Genomic DNA, 16,490 nt, shown 5'->3' on the forward strand with positions numbered 1-16,490 from the left:
TTGGAAAAGCAGAGGTGCAAAATGAGCCCCCCACACACCTGTCACCGTGGGGAATGCTGACGAGACACATTATACGCATTACATCTTTAAGTTGTTAAAAGGAAAAGAGAGTGTGATTTTTTAAAACCACATTTGGGGATTAGGCGTACCAGCATCAGAGAAAGTCAGAGCTTGAAAGATATTGACAGAGCATCGAGTCCAGCTTCCTTTCGCGACGGAGCACAGTTTTGAACATAACGCCCTTTTGGAGCTCAATGCAGGCTCCCCTGTGCTGGGCAGCTCCTGGTCAGAGGATCTCTGGTCTACATTCCCTTCCTCCGTGTGGGGAGGAAGGATAAGCACATAGCTAGGGAGCTTGCAGAGGGGCTGGGCATCTAATTGTCCGCTGCATAGACTTTCACACCCCAGAACTTGATATTTCAGATCCCAGGGCATTTCTGGACTTCTGTGGACTAACTGGCTTATTTCTCACACTGTCCCTCTCTAGCATCTTAGTTCTAGTTTCCTCTGTTCTGATAAGCAAACAACCACTTCTGCATTTGCTTTTCATCTTAAAACTACCCCTTGTTGGTTTCTAGGCCTACTCTTCTTCATGTAATTTATACTTCTTTTGGAATTCATAGGAATAATGGCTCAGGTATTTACAGATTCACCTCAAAAAATTATTCCTGACCTTTTTCTGAGGGCAGGTGTTTCACAGTAATCCTAGGCATTATATTTAGATTTTCTTTCAGACTCACAAAATGAATGGCAAGAGGAATCCATAGAAAAATAGAATTTTTCTGAGATAATTTGGCAAGAGACAGATAAGAGTGCAAAGGTCACATGTAAGTTAGATACTGGTTATTTGGAGGGTACCATCGGAACATATCTCTCTACAAAAGATTTTTTAAATTGTAAGATTTACCATTTATTAAGCAATTTCAATGTGTTGGGCACTCTGCCAGTGCTTACTATGAATACTGTTTTATCTAATAATTACGACAACTCAAAGAACAGCCCTTTGAACAACTCATTCAACGTTTTTACAGACAAACACAATTACATTTACGGAAGTAGGCAGTCTGAGCTAGGTGCACATAGATGATCAACACAGTGTCAGAATGAAATCCCAGATCGCCTCACCCTCAATGACTGCTCTTTCATTCCCCTACATTGCTGTCTTTGAAATAAAGTAAAACCAACCAAATTTAAAAAAAGCACCTCTCTTCTTGTTAGTGTTCTTAAGAAAAACAAAGGAAGAGCATATGATGGAAAATGCCTGTGTTATTATAACCTACTCAAATGAAGAATGAAAATGTAACACATTGGCCATATGGTCTTGAACTAAGAAGGTGTTCTACTTGGTAATGGAAAGGAAACAGTGATTTAGAGTAGGATTTCCAGGGAAGAACTGACAACATTTGGTGCATCAGTCAGGGTAGCAAAGAGGAGGGAGGACTGACAGATGATTAAGGTTTGAGTGCAGATGTCTCCGAGAACTTGCTGCCACAAAGAATGTTCAGGGAAAATGCAATGAGAGGTGCAGGAGCAGCAGGACCCACTCGCCCCTAAAATCCTGCCAGAAGGTCAGTTGGGGATATTTGCCTGGCCAGCGTGGTTCAGTAGTTGATTGTCAATCTATGAACCAGGAGGTCATGGTTTGATTCCTAGTCAGGGCACATGCCTGGGTTGTGGGCTCAATCCCCAGTGTGGGGTATGCAGAAGGCAGCTGATCAATGAGTTTCTCTATCATTGATGTTTCTATCTCTTTCTCCCACTCCCTTCCTCTCTGAAATCAATGAAAATATATGTTTTAGAAAAGTAGAATCTAAACTCCATCTATAAAGACCTAACCAGGTCCAAGGTGCCATTTAAATGAAAATAATCTTTAAGTATTATATGTCTTTGATAATAAATGAATCACCAGGATGCTCATTTTTTAAAAATATATTTTTATTGATTTCAGAGAGGAAGGGAGAGGGAGGAGAGAGAGAGAAAAAACAATGATAAGAGGGAATCATCGATCAGCTGCCTTCTGCATGCCGCCTACTGGGAATCGAGCCTGCAACCCGGGCATGTGCCCTTGACTGGAATCGAACCCAGGACCCTTCAGTCTGCAGGGCAATGCTCTAGCCACTGAGCCAAACTAGCCAGGGCCAGGATGCTCATTTTTAATGATGAACATGTACTTGTCTGTGTGCACATATTTCTTAGTTAATACATTTGGACTCACCGGAAGGCGTGAGGAAGGAAAGGGATGCTGCCCGTGTTTATGGAGAGATCACACTGAGTCCTCTGAAGGCGCCATCTGAGGGACCGGCCTGGAAGCCCATTCCCACGCCCACTCTCAGGGTCTGAGCAGTGGACGCACTCGGCGCAGAAGAACACAGCACTGCGCAGTGGCCCCTAGAGAGGACACGGCAGAGGGCCAAGCGGGGCAGTCCCAGGCCAGGAGCGCAGGGTTCCGGGCTGTGCTCTGAAGATGAGCTGGAGAGAACATTCCATGACAACATTTACATATCGTACATGTGCGCACTGTTCTGAAGAATAAAGGGCTTCTCGGTGGGTCTTCCTCATGCAAAAGCATGGGCAAAGACACGTGAGACATACATAGGAACACACTCTGATACACTTTGTTCTCCAAATCAGGACCATAGAAATATAGCAGAATAAGAAAAATATAGGTGGGAAATGATGTAAGAATATTGCACAAGAGAGACGCAGACACCTTGAAATCCTTTTCATTGTAAGTCAGCTGTGAAGCATACCTATTAACAACTAATTTAATATAAACAAAATTTGGTCTAGGCAGCATCCGGCAGCTTCTGAAAACAGAATGTGGCACCAAAAAGCTCGGAAGGAACGGGGTTTAGACCGTGCCTCATAACCCCACAGCGTTTCCTCTTGATCTGGCCTTACAGCTCAGAAGGACCCTACCCTGCGTTTTAAAAAGTCTACTGTTATCCTCCGCTGGACATAGACATATCAAGAAATACCAGGAATGTAATGAATTCTGGGTAGATGATCGTTTAAACGCCCAATGAGAGACAAATAACGTAATTTGGCCTGTTTATCCTTGATAGAATCCCGACTTGAGATGGCTCATTTCATCTGTCCTCTTTTTTAATGCTCACTGAAGGATATGCTCCCAGAGAAAGGAAGGGGGAGGGGAGAGAGAGAGAGAGGGAGAGACAGAGAGAGAGAGAGAGAGAGAGAGACAGCGATCAGTTGCCTTTCATATGTGCCCCAAACTCGAAACCCAGGTATGTGCCCTGACTGGGAATCAAACCCCTAACCTTCAGTGCACAGGACTACACGCAACCCACTGAGGCATCCAGGCTGGGCAGGGCTGCACCTTTCTAGAGAAACACAGTGGCTCCATAACCAGTGACAGCGCTTCACACGGGAGACCCCGTGGGGTGGACGGCGCACTGTTGTAAAGAAGATACATCTACAGGAAAGCTTTGCCTATTTGTTTACCGGCAAAGTAAGATGCGATAAACAGGACATGCAGCCAGGACTATGGGATTAAACGAAATAAATCTCTCCTGACTCAGGCCTAATAACTTGCTCCAAAAGCTCTCATCAATTATTAGCTTCAAAATCACTCACGCTGCCTGCGCCGGAGCGCGTGTCGCTGATGTACTCGGGGTTCACCTAAGGAAGGTACAACCGACGGAAACCGCCGGCGGCGGCGGCCCGTGCAATCCATCACGGATCTGTTTCTGAATTATCCAGTGTCTGCGAGCTATCGTTTCGTCTGCTCCCAGCTGCATATCATGCAGAGCTCCGCGTCCTCCTGGAGAGAGAAGGAGCAGGAACACGGGGCAGCTCCAGCTCCCACTGTGAGGGAGAGCCGCTGTTTCCCGGCACCTCTGGCTTCTGCATGCTCATTGGGGAAATCTTTCTCTCCCGGACCCCGGGCGGCACAGGGCTTCTGAACACAGCAGTGTAGTCCATTCTCAATGATCTGTCCGAATGGAAACCTATGGAGGGGCTGATAATCCGGAATCGTTTTATGTGTGACTTTCAAATACACTCTGTGAATGTTCCCTGGGAGTTTGCCTTCCTGCGCATGCTTCCCTAGAACTAACATTAAAATACTAGTAGCCCGTTTGCACGAAGATTCATGCAATAGACCTTCATTCACCTGGCTGCCTGCACCAGTTTTCTGCTGGCACCGGGGACCCAGGCCTTGGCTGTGGCCACCGCCTTCTGCCTTCTTTCAGGGTCGGGGCTTGGCCCCAGGCAGTGGCCTTGGGCTCGGCCACACCCAACATCCCTGCTAAGGATCGCAGGAGCCGACCCCCAGTGGTTTCCTGCGATCCATGCAGGCTCCCCGCTGGTGCCCAAGGCTGGGAAAGCCTCTGCCTGAGGCTTTCCTGGCCTTGGGCTCCACCACACCCCAACGTCCCTGCAACGGTTTCCTGGTGGGCATGGCTGGTGGGCGTGGCTTGGTTGGTGGGCGTGGCTTGGGCGTAGCAAAGGTGCGGTCAATTTGCATATTTGTCTATTATAAGGTAAGATGTTTGCATTCCTTGAGCGCGTGACAATGGGCAGCAGTGGGGAGCAGCCAGAAGGGCGTGGCAAGGATATATTAGACTGGGTTTACACATTTCTATGAAGACTTGTCCATAGGAGTTCTTCCAAATGTGGGTAATTGAGAGTTGGTTACATAAGATATATATATATATATTTTTTTAATCCTGAAGGGAAAAAGAAAAATATCACTTTGAAATATTTTAATGCAGAAGACCATATTTTAAGATACTAAGTAAAAGTCAGATTTTCATTTTAGCTTAACGATTTAACTATGAATCAGAAATCAATCTATTTCTAAAAGGAAAAGATGAAGCACTCTTGCAAATGTTTATCTAAAGTTATACATTAAACTAGAGGCCCGATGCACGAAATTCATGCAAGAGCAGGCCTTCCTTCCCCCAACTGCCTGCACTGGCTTCCCTCCGGCACCAGGGACCCAGGTTTCCCTCCCAGCCCTGGCTTCGTCTGTAAGGTCATCCAGAAGGATGTCCGGTCTAATTAGCAAAGTATGCTTTTATTATTATAGATGTTATAGAAAAGGTATCTCTATAACTTTTATCTTAATATGATGTTAAGAAATGATTCACCATGTTTAGTTATTAGTGATTTCCTTAAGTATTATTTTGCATCTCAGTGCATCAAGATAAGAAATAAAGGCAATCTATAATAATAAAAGCATAATATGCTAATTAGACCAGACGTCCTTCTGGATGAAGCCAGGGCTGTGAGGGAAGCCCAGGTCCCTGGTGCCTGCCAGAGGGAAACACGGGTCCCGGGTGCCAGAGGGAAGCTGGTGCCAGCAGCCGAGGGAAGGAAGGCCTACTCTTGCATGAATTTTGTGCCTCAGGCCTCTAGTAATGAAATAATTTGCTCAATTTATTTTTAAAAATTAATTCACCTGGTTGACTGTACCCTTTTCTTATTTCTGTTCTCATCATACGTTTAAAAAATGTGTAAATAGCCAGTTGAATGAACAGACTAATATTCTTTCTTACCATCCCCAGACAAATTTCAAGAAGATAAGATTACATTTGTTCTTTAAGCAGAATATATAATTATAGTACACATTTTTAAAAGAAGAGCATATAAGTATAGTATGCATTTTATAGTAGGCTGTTCATTTCTTTGTTGATATGCCTTTGATTATGAAAGAATATAGTTACAGTCATGAAAATACGGCTAAAATTGTGCTTTAGTTGTTTTTTTTTTTCTTTATTGATTAAGGTATTACATATGTGTCCTTATTCCCCCATTGGCCCCCCCCCCCCAAACCCATTCATACCCTCATTCCCCTGGTGTCTGCGGCCATTGGTTATGCTTATATGCATGCATACAAGTCCTTTGGTTAATCTCTCCCCTTTACCCCCTCCCTCCCCTACCTTCCCTCTGAGTTTTGAGCCTCTGATCGATGCTTCTCTGTCTCTGTCTCTGTTTTTGTTCCTCAGATTCTTGTGCTTCAATAGTATAATATTAAAATACTGAAAGCTAGCTCAGGAGAGAATTTCTCTATTCCCCCCGGAAACCAGACGGAACCACTGGAACCCTGCCCGGTCTAGCATCGATGCTCCCCCATGTGCTGTGCGAGACATAGACCACCTGGGAGCAAGGACGTTCAGGTCGGGCCTGACCTATGGACAGTTTTGTTGGGAAAAAGCAGGTGGTGGATCAGCATTTTCAAAGTCAGGAAAGCCCAGTACCAGGAGACCTGAGTGAGCTGGTCATTACATGGGGAGAAACCTTTCAGACAGGACTCAGAAGGAGCCTTGGCCTGAGAAATCAAATCTTTTGGAAGCTCCTTGAACGAAAAGCTGCTCAGACCCACATTTTGACACTAAATATCAAACCTCTAATTTGTGAACCGAGGCAAGCAGTTAATCTGAGACTGAGGCCAAGAGGGAGTAGTTAGGAGAGCTAGACTTTGTTTTGAACTAGAAGACTATAATTCTTTTTTAAAGTAAAATTACCTTCAGCCAAAGTAATCCTTAAAGCAACTATGTTGTGTGAAGAAGCTTGGGTTCTGACAGTTTTGGGGTAACTCTGTTCTAATGATGTAACCCTGTGGTTATCAATCCAGACATTGGGGGGCCTGGCGAGAGCGTAGCTAAGAATAAGAGGAGTGGGCCAAGTGCGGGAGGGTCATCTTTGACATGTGACTTTGTTTTTCTCTCTCTCATGTAGCAAGTTCTTTGCTGAAGGATGCAGTGGAGTTGGCTATTACTGTTAAGTATCCTTACAGAGGGGTTGGGGTTCCCAAATAATTCACCAAAGCAGAGAGTTCAATGACTCATCCTGGACTTAATCAGCAACAAGCAGAAACTCAAGGGCAGGTTTCTTTTCCTATTTGCATTTAGTAGTAAAATTTGAGCAGCTGCTCAATTGTTCTCGATCTTGAATTTTAAATTTATACTTTTAAAATGGATTTCTCTCTTATAAGTCTTATCAAATAGAAATTTTTAAATAAATGTGTGTTTAGAACAGTTTTAGATTTACAGATTTATTGCAAAGGTAGTACAGAGAGTTCCTATATCTGCCACATCCAATTTCCCTGGATGGGGATATAGCTATTGGTTTCCTTTCTTTTTTAAATATATTTTTTATTGATTTTAGAGAGAGAGGAAGTAAGAGGGAGAGAGAGATAGAAATATCAATGTGACAGAAAGCAACATTGATTGGCTGCCTCCTGCATGCCCCCTACTGGGGGTGGAGCCCACAACCCAGACATGTGCCCTGACTGGGAACTGAATCAGGCACCTCCTGGTGCCCAGGTGGATACTCAACCACTGAGCTACACTGGCCAGGCATATCTGTTGGTTTTCTCATGACCAGAGAATGGAAGACCACAGAGCCATTCACATCATCCTAGCTAATAAAGAAGGAATACACAAATTGAGCGTCATGCCATAACAAGATGGCTGCGCCTACAGCAGAGGCAGGAATTCCATAACACAAGATGGCTGTGCCCACAGCAGAGGGGGGGATCCCATAACACAAGATGGCTGCACCCATAGCGGAGGCCGAGTTCCTGTAACGAGCCTTAACGAGCAATCAGCAGGGACCTGAGGCTACGGGGCGCTGGGCTGGGGCAGGGGACCTCAGGCTGCGCCCCACGCCCCTGTGCCAGGTCATGGGACCTGAGGCTGCTCCCCCCACCTAGGGGGGCTTGACAAGGGACCTCAGGGTGCACTCCCGCCCCCATGCCAGGTCAGGGGACCTGAGGCAGCACCCCCTGCCATGTGGGGCTTGATGGGGAACCTAACACCGTGGCCCTGCCCACAGGGCTTGACAGGGGACCTCAGGCAAGCCCCCCTGCCCTGGCGCTGGGCTGGGGGAACTGAGGCTGTGCCCCCTGAACAGCAGGGCTTGACGGGGACCTCAAGGCGTGCCCCTGCCCTGGCCCAGGCTGGGGGACCTCAGGCCGTGCACCCTGCCCCGGCGCCGGGCTGGGGGACCTGAGGCTGCATCCCCCCACCTGGCGGGACTTGACAGGGGACCTCAGGCCATGCCCCCCTCCCTGGCGCTGGGCCAGGCAACCTGAGGCTGCGCCCCCACACCCGGCGGGGGTGGGGCTGGCTAGGTCTGGATCTAGCCCAATGGGGGTGGGGCTGGCTGGGTCTGGGTCTCACGTGATTTCGAGGTGCACGTGGGTGGGTGGGGACTTAACTCTGGTTCCTGTGGCATGCCCCAGACTCTGAGAGGAGGAAGGTTTTCATATACATTTTACTAATTTTCTTTCATCTCTGACACTTCTATTATAGAGAAAGGGCAAATAGCAATATTAAAATATTTCCTCTAATTAATTCCCTTTTAATGTGCATGAATTTTGTGCACCGGGTCACTAGTCCTATATAAAGAAAGGCTAATATGCAAATTGACTGAACTGCAGAAGGACTGGTTGCTATGATGCACACTGATTACCAGGAAGTAGACATTCAACACAGGAGCTGCTCCCTGGTGGTCAGTGTGCTCCCACAAGGGGAGCGCTGCTCAGCCAGAAGCCTCTCCCGCCTCCACGGCAGTGCTAAGAATGTCCAACTGCTGGCTTAGGCCCACTCCCCGCCAGCAGTTAGACCCAAGGGCTCCCGGACTGCAAGAGGGTGCAGGCCAAGCTGAGGGACCCCCCACCCCCTGAGTGCATGAATTCCATGCACCAGGCCTCTAGTATCATTATAAGGCCGCATGACTGATCACTGCCAATGTTAACCTACATTGGCCCAGTTCGAGGTAGGTTTGTTAGATATCTCCACTGTACAGTTTCTCTTTTTCTTTGGAAGAAAGTCTTATGCACAGCCCATACTGGAGGAGTGGGGCATTGTGTTCTGATTCTTTAAAAGGCATGTAAAAATTATTTACAATTTTTCTCCCTAGGAGATTTGTCTTTTCTCATTTATGTATTTATTCAATCATTTATTTATATCAGTCTGACTCATGGATATTTATGTTGCAGTTTGGGTTATAAGCCAATACTATTTTACTTTACTGCTGTATTTTGTTCCAGCTCTGGCCGCTGGGGACTTTTCAGCTTGCTCCTGTAGGCCTGGGACAACTCCCCCCATTACTGGGCATTGTTTTGTTTGTAGCATCTGTGTATGTTCTGAAACTATACATTGCTCCAGGCTCATCTTGCATATTTCCTGTTCCAGCCCTAGAATCAGCCATTTCTTCAAGGAGCCCTGGTTACTTTCATTTAAAAAATGGTATTAGAAACTGAGGTCTGGGTGCTTGGTATTTCAAACTTGAAATTTGATTTAAAAAATTATAATATTCCCAGAAAGCCATATTTGTAAGTGAAAAGGATAAAAAAAAAATCTACTTTCAACTATCACTTAAGTGCTATCAATATAGTTTAGGTTAGCTATGAAAATAAGGATAATTACATCATATACCAAACTAACCTAATTTTCATTTTTTTATATACAAATCTAAGATTATGGAAAGGAAAATTGTGACATAAAAATAAGGGTAAATTTCTCTCTTTTTTTTTTTTATCCATCTGTATCAACTAAACCACAATTATTTTTCTTCTTCCAAGATTTGATACCTATCTTTTTTTTCACACCTCAAATGAATAAAGAGAAAAAGAGGTTTAATGTCACTAATATCAATGGAATAAACATGTTAAGTTATACTGAGTAAAAATACTCATCTCACTAAGAACCTTATATTCTTGCTTTGTTTAACTCTTACTTATAAAACAAAATATTTATTTCCAAAATTAATTTCAAACATCCATCACCAATCCTTTAGGTTTAATTATAGACAATTTAAAAAAATATAATCATATCAAGAGAATGTAATTCTGAATATTATATATAATAAAGTTTAGTAATTTAGATAGGTTTGAAGTATCTCGGGGTAATTTAAACTTTATTTAAATTATTTAATAAATTCAACTCCGTCAACACTTTCTCTCCTTTTTCACTTCCCCCAGGTGGTTGGTTCTTCCAACAGCGCAGAAAAACATTAAAAATAATTTGACAACATATCACTGAGCAGTCAGTGGTGAGAAAGTCACCCACATATAACATGGCCAACCACGATTACTAGCTGGGTGCAGAAAGTACAAAGGGAGGGATAAGTGTTAGACTTTGGTCTATTTATGGCACATTATAAAAGATGTATATTCCCTAAATAAAGTCAAACATAAAACACTGTGGCTACTACTCACTTTCCCCCAAATAATAGAGAGAAAAAAAGCAGTTGGCTTTGTATCATCCTAATAATTAAACAGCTAAGCCAATTAGATTACACCTGTGCGCATTCAGGATTTATTTACAAGGACAAGTATTTGGGGTCAGGCTTTCAGAAAGGCAAGTGGTAAGAAAAACTGCCCTGAAAGGGAAGAACGAGGGAGGCAAATGGAAATACTCAGAGGCTGCTGCTTCTGCCTTGGGAGCACCGGGCACTAAAACAGCCACAGCCCATGCAGGAAGTTCTTTGTTTTATATTATACTTTGGTTTCCACATACACTGTATGTGCCTATTCAGATTCTGACTCAGCTTAGATGTCAGTTCTTCCTGAGGGCTTTATGGAACCTAAGTCCCACAGGTGTTCTGGGCACCTGCCCCCAGTCCCCTGACATTTCCCCCACACCCATCACGTGCTCATGCTACACTGTGATCACCTTTCACTCTGTTTACCACCATCTCCTTCCCCGCTACCTCATCCTTTTACAGTGAACTCCAGCACCTAGCTCATTCATCTCTGTATTCAGTATCTACTAATGCATTGATTGGATGGATGTTTAAATAAATGCATGAATGAGTGATGAAAGAATGAAGGATGTAAGCATATTTGTCCCATGCTTGCCACAAGCCAGGTACCAGTCATGCTGTGAAAGTAGACTCATTTAACCCAGTATTTAAAACATACTTGCTGGAGCCCAGCCAGTGTTGCTCAGTGGTTGAGCAATGACCCATGAACTAGGAGGTCAGGGTTCGCTTCCCAGTCAGGGCACATGCCCTGGTTGCAGGCTCCATCCCCAGTACAGGAGGCAGCCGATCGATAATTCTCTCTCATCATTGATGTTTATATCTCTCTCCCTCTCCCTCTCCCTTCCTCTCTCTGAAATAAATAAAAACATATTTAAAAAATGTATGCTTGATAACAGATTTAAAGTGCATTTCATCATTTCAAATATTATCTTGAATCATATTTTTTCCTTTCTGTACTTTTCCTCTTCTGTATCCTTGCCCATTTTCTAAAGATATCAGCAATTATAAAGTTTAAAATATCATGCCCCATAATCTTGATTCTTCCAATTATGACACGGCCTGGGCTGAAACAAAATATTGACCAGTTATATCAATGCCAAAGTCTCTTCTCCTAACCCTTAGATTTACAAAGAATATATTTCACATCTTAAAAGACATATTTTAAGTAGTTTTACTTAAGAATTTTTGTACAGAAATCTATCTATATAAAACCCTAATATGCAAATTGACCGAATGGCAGAACAACTGACGGAATGCCTGGTCACTATTACGCACACTGACCACCAGGGGGCAGACGCTTAACCCAGGAGCTGTCCCCAGCCTGCAGGCCCTGCTCCATGGTGGCGGTGGGGGATGGGGCGGGCAAGTGGGCCCCCTGATTGCCCCGCCAGTCACCCCACAGATCGACCCTGATCACCGGCCAGGCCTAGGGACCCTACCAGTGCACGGAATTTGTGCACTGGGCCTCTAGTCTGATTATAAATGTGCTACTGTTGGTAAATTAATGTGAATAAAGATAGGGATTTATCTTGGCTGCATCCATTTAGTTCTTGTGTTACCATAAGTAGAAAGGCTGTGGTATGGGGCGATGGAAGACATATTTTTATAAGCACTGTCTCTTATTAGCTGTGTGACTTTGGGAGAATCACTTAGCTTCTCTGGTCCTTTGCTTCCTAACCTTTAATATAAAGATAATGTCTAAATCACACAGAGGTTGTACATTATTAAATATTGTAGGCAAATCTCCTAACCAATATTTCTATTGATTTCAGAGAGGAAGGGAGAGGGCGAGAGAGATAGAAACATCAATGATGAGAGAGAATCACTGATTGTTTGCCTCCCTCATACCCCCTACTAGGGATCAAGCCTACAACCCAGGCATATGCCCTGACCAGGAATGGAACTGTGACCTCCTGGTTCATAGGTTGACACTGAACCATAGAGCTACACTGGCCGGACTCTTGGTGTACTTTGAAGTAAAAGTATTGGCTCTTTCTTCAATGGACTTGAATTAGTGCGATTTACTGAGTTGTCCACATTTTCAAAGGATCTGGATGCTCAGCAATTTCTTCTCCTCCAGCTTATTTAGCATTGCAAATGATAATGCATATAAAGTGGCAGCATGTCTCATGCACAAGCTCGTCTCAGAAAATACGTGGTCAGTTCCCCAGGGTAAACTTACTCATAATGGCAACATCAAGTTCTGACTTGACCACTGAACTAGGAGTCAGGGAACTTGAAAGTGATTTCTTACTGTGCTGTAGACTCCCTTTCTTAATCAAAGCCCAGCCTCTGTGCCTCAGGATTTTGGAAAAGATCATCTTTCTCTACCTCTTTTGGAGGAGAATTTGGTTTATAAAGGACTTTGAACTCCAGAAAGATACATATAAACATAAAAACTTGTATCACCTTTAGAAAAGATCCTCTTAACTTACTAAAGAGAAGTCTTTATGGGTACCAGTTGACCTACCTGGAGTTAGCAGTTGATGAAGCTCTGATTATGCTTTTATGAGGCAATCTGTAACACAGAACAGAGTTCACAGGGTCCCTTCCTATTTCCTCATTCCATAGTTCTTATTGCAAATTAATGCCATACTTTGATGAGACACTGCCCTTTTTTAATCCAATGGAAAAAAACCACACATGTGCCTACTCTCTAAAGACATTCTTTATTGAATAATTCTGTGCACTAGAACCTACCAGTAGAACGGAATAATGAACGCTATTTCAAAGATCTATTAACTGCTAATGCTAGGGACGGTCCTGGAAGAATCAAATTAGCCAATGGCCCAAGTGTCTAAAGAACTAATGACATGGCAGAAATAAAGAAATTGACCACTTCCTCATTGGAATGATGAAAATTTATTTCTAATTTAGCACCTTCTCATTAGAACTACCCATCATCCAAAGGGCAATTGAGGGTACCATAGAATAAAATATTTTATTGTGGGTGTGTGTGTTTTTTTCAATGTGACAATATTTCTAACTCTCATGTATACATTTTTTGTATACATCTATGAAAATCTATTGTAATTAAATTTTGGAATGCTCTTTTCTGGGAGACACTACTGCAGTAATGTCACCTCAGGGAGTTTAGGAGGGAGGGAGAAGGTTGTTCAGGAAATATGAATCATTCCTGACCTTCATAATGGCTGAGCACTGCAATGACCCCTCATGCAGGACTAGAAAATGAAGAGCCCATCCAAAAGGTAGCAGTGGCTTCAGAATTGAAAAAAAAAAAACAATGTAGAAAGAGCATCTAATTGATACAAGTTGAAAGATACAGATGTTCAGTAGCCAGGCTCAGTAGATTGAATTTATTGAGCACCTAGTATTTACCAGAAACTGTGCTAGACACATGGGATTCAGGAGCAAACAAGTCAGATGTGTTTTTGTAGCTTGCATTTCATACAATCTAGTTAGAGGGGGACATACAGCAAGTGCTTATAAGTCTGTGATAAGATGTCGAATGGAAATGTTTCTTTTATTCTGGAAATATGGCTAATATCCAAAGTTGAGAACTAGATGAGCAAATACTTCTCATTTTAGAAATAACTTCAGGAGGAGCCAATAGTTAGAGTCAGACTTCTCCTTCCCCCAGGCTTTGATAAGAGGCTGACAAAGCTGTCTCGCCAACTCCTCCACTGTGTATAAGAAGAGAGTGCGGAGGGAGGGCTGGAGCCCTGTGCCCACCGGGAATGCTTTCCTCCGTGAGAGGCTTTCCTTCCCTCCCCAGCGGAGGAAGGTGAGGGGTAAACCTTTTCTCCAAAGTCAGTGGACATTAGTGTGTCTTGTACATGAAGGCGAGACAGCCATTCCATGCGTTTGATATATTTTAGGCAATAGCTTTACTGATTAATTACTAATTAGCTGACTTACTCATTTCTTATGGAAACTAAATACTTACTGATGACCTATCTTTGTATCTTCCAGGTAATGTCCCAAACACTGGAAATGCTGAGATAAACAAAGCGACATCCCTGACTCATGCACGAAGCTTAGTTTTGAATGTTTTGCATGTTTATGTGTTGGTGGTGTATGCGTGGGTTTATAGAGCTGGCAAAGAAACACTTATATGTACCGTGATGATAACTGCAAATGAGAAAAACAAAGCAGTGGGAGAGGGTGAGGGGGTTGACATCTAATGTGGGGATGTGGGAAGACTTTTCTGATTAAGGTGACGTTGGAGTGGAGTCTAAGAAAGTAGGGCTGAGCACTGGAGCAGCTGGAGGAGACAGAAAAGGGCAGGGGCCTGAGGCAGGGGCATGCTGGGTGTGTTTAGGGAGCACTGAGACTGGAGCAAAGTGGGGTGATTAGGTTATAGAATTGGTGAGGCTGAATCCTTTGGTCCTGTAAGCCTTTGCAAAGAATCTGGCTTCTACCTGGAATGAGCTAGGAAGCAGACATTTAAGGGGCTCGAGCACAGGGTAATGTGATCTGTCTCCCATTATCCAGGGATTACCCTGTTTATTTTGTGATAATAGATTACAGGGGCCAAGGGTGGCAGTTGGTGGCAGAGGACTATTGCAAGAGTCGAGCAGAGAGAGGATAGCTTGGCTGTGATGTTAACCGGCCTTCAGCGGACAGAGGACAAGAGAATTGGAGGGTGGTGGAGGGGTGCAAGCTACATGCCCAATATTTAGTGGTGCAGCATGGCTATGTGAGTCCCTGATGTGGAAAGCAGAGTTTAGTTCACCTTGAACTAAGGGGAAGTCAGCATCTGCTCTAAAGACCACATGAGCACTAAAATCTTCATTTAAATAGGTATCTTCATTATCGGGCTTCACTAATGACTGGTAAACATGTTTGACCTCTTCAGACAAGAAGTTCAAGTCTCCTTGTTGAAGATTTAGACCAATTCAGAGAATATCTTCTTTATAACTTCCAACACACTGAATGTAATCCTTTTGAAACATCTGTTGCATGTATAGAACATTTGTCTTTAAGTTATTATTAACCTTTAGTTTGTGATAGTTTTTGTGTGACTACGAGAATAATCTGGAGTGTTCACTAGATCACCCATGAATTGTGTGCCAGGGGCCCGGGCCATGTTTCAGATTGAACGCAGGTGTCTATCTCCATCCATGATCACAGCCGTGGTTCACGTTGTCACCAATAATGGAGAACTCCAGTGGATCCAACAAGGAAGAGTTTGGAATGAGATGGAAAACAAGAAAGAATGATTCTGAGGGAAGATCTGTCTATCCCTGCAAAATTAATGGAAGACTTAAAAAAGAAAGATTAAAAGTAAAGGGATAAATACGCAAATGAGTTTTTTGGCAACAGTTCAGAAATACACTGTGGATTTGGCAGTAGTTTAAGGCAGTCTTGTGCCCAGTGTTGAGGGGCTGGTTGGAGTAGAGAAGAAGGCTGTGGGGAGGGAGGGAGACCCCAAAGGAATTTTCTAAGTCAGGGATGTATGCGTGTTGGGGGCTGCTCCCTCCCTTCTAGGGAGCCTCTTAGCCAGAAAACAGACAGTCTCTAAGGAACCAGGGAAAAGTATGGAAACACATGTTGGCACTGAGAACATAAGGAGTACATAGACCTTCTGTTCATCTCTCCTTCCCCAGATGGTGGCTGATCACCCATCATGCCCAGTGGAAAGCGTTGGGCTAGAGTGGATAAACTGTTCTGTATGATGATTTGTGGTATTCATTTTTTAAAAAAAATCAGAATCCTGTGTCCATAATACAGTTGGGAGGTAGAGTTATAAGTACTGTTATACAATAAGCCAGGCACAGGTAAACTCTTTAATCCTGAGCAGGGCTTCCAGCCTGAAATACTCCTTTTTGATACAATGTGTTGGACTGAATCTAAGGGCCACACTATTCCATCCCCTTGGGACCCAGAGCCGGCTCTGAGTAGCCAGGTCCTTGCTCCTTCCCCTCAGAGTCCTGCTCTGGTGTCTGAGTGCTCCAGAATCAAAGGGGAAGTTACCTCTAGTCTAAGGACATTGGTCACAAGTCTCTCCCCTAAAACTCTGGGCTGAAGAGATTTTTCACATGTGTGTGAGATACTGTTGGCAGTTACAATTAGTAAAGTGGCTATGGAGGGAATTTTGGAAAAATAGCAAAGTCTTTAACGAATGCTTAAAGCACCTAAAGGTAAATTGAAGGAGATAATCAAGGATGCAGACATTTCTATACAGAATGTTCTCAAAAAATATGTAAAGAAATGCCAAAAACATGTTATATGCTATAAATATACAAATTATGGCATACGAGACAAATTTAAAGATTGGAACACTTGGAAAA

The sequence above is a fragment of the Eptesicus fuscus genome, chromosome 8 (genome assembly GCF_027574615.1).
Source record: "Eptesicus fuscus isolate TK198812 chromosome 8, DD_ASM_mEF_20220401, whole genome shotgun sequence".
Taxonomy (NCBI): Eukaryota; Metazoa; Chordata; class Mammalia; order Chiroptera; family Vespertilionidae; genus Eptesicus; species Eptesicus fuscus.